Here is a 728-nt window from a genome sequence, read left to right as displayed (position 1 = left end):
AGCCAGCACCCTCCGTGGCTGGATCAATGGAAGTGTTTTAGGTACCAGGCAGCCAAAGGGCCGAGGCCTCACGCTCGACCACGCCGGCGCAGAGTTCCAGCCGCTCGGATAAGCTCTGTCACTCACCCGCCGCGCAGCCACCGGTAACGGGGAAATGTCGCCGCCTTGTGGACACGCCGTTGTAAATGAATGGGCTTTCGCACTTAGTGCAATTTTAGCCAACTCTCTGACTGGAGCTATGGAAGTATGGAGCTATGGAGCCACCAGCCACCCAGGCTGGAGCTATGGAGCTATGGAGCTCTGGTGCTATGGAGCTATGGAGCTCTGGTGCTATGGAGCTATGGAGCTCTGGTGCTATGGAGCTATGGAGCTCTGGTGCTATGGAGCTATGGAGCTCTGGTGCTATGGAGCTATGGAGCTCTGGTGCTATGGAGCTATGGAGCTCTGGTGCTATGGAGCTATGGAGCTCTGGTGCTATGGAGCTATGGAGCTCTGGTGCTATGGAGCTATGGAGCTCTGGTGCTATGGAGCTATGGAGCTCTGGTGCTATGGAGCTATGGAGCTCTGGTGCTATGGAGCTATGGAGCTCTGGTGCTATGGAGCTATGGAGCTCTGGTGCTATGGGAGCTATGGAGCCCTGGAGCCCTGGAGCTATGGAGCCCTGGAGCTATGGAGCTATGGAGCCCTGGAGCTATGGAGCTATGGAGCTCTGGTGCTATGGAGCTATG

Source organism: Syngnathus leptorhynchus, unplaced genomic scaffold (genome assembly GCF_054491065.1).
Source record: "Syngnathus leptorhynchus isolate UIUO unplaced genomic scaffold, UIUO_Slep HiC_scaffold_88, whole genome shotgun sequence".
NCBI classification, from domain to species: domain Eukaryota; kingdom Metazoa; phylum Chordata; class Actinopteri; order Syngnathiformes; family Syngnathidae; genus Syngnathus; species Syngnathus leptorhynchus.
The sequence above is the reverse complement of the archived record's forward strand: the minus strand, read 5'-3'. Positions refer to the sequence as shown.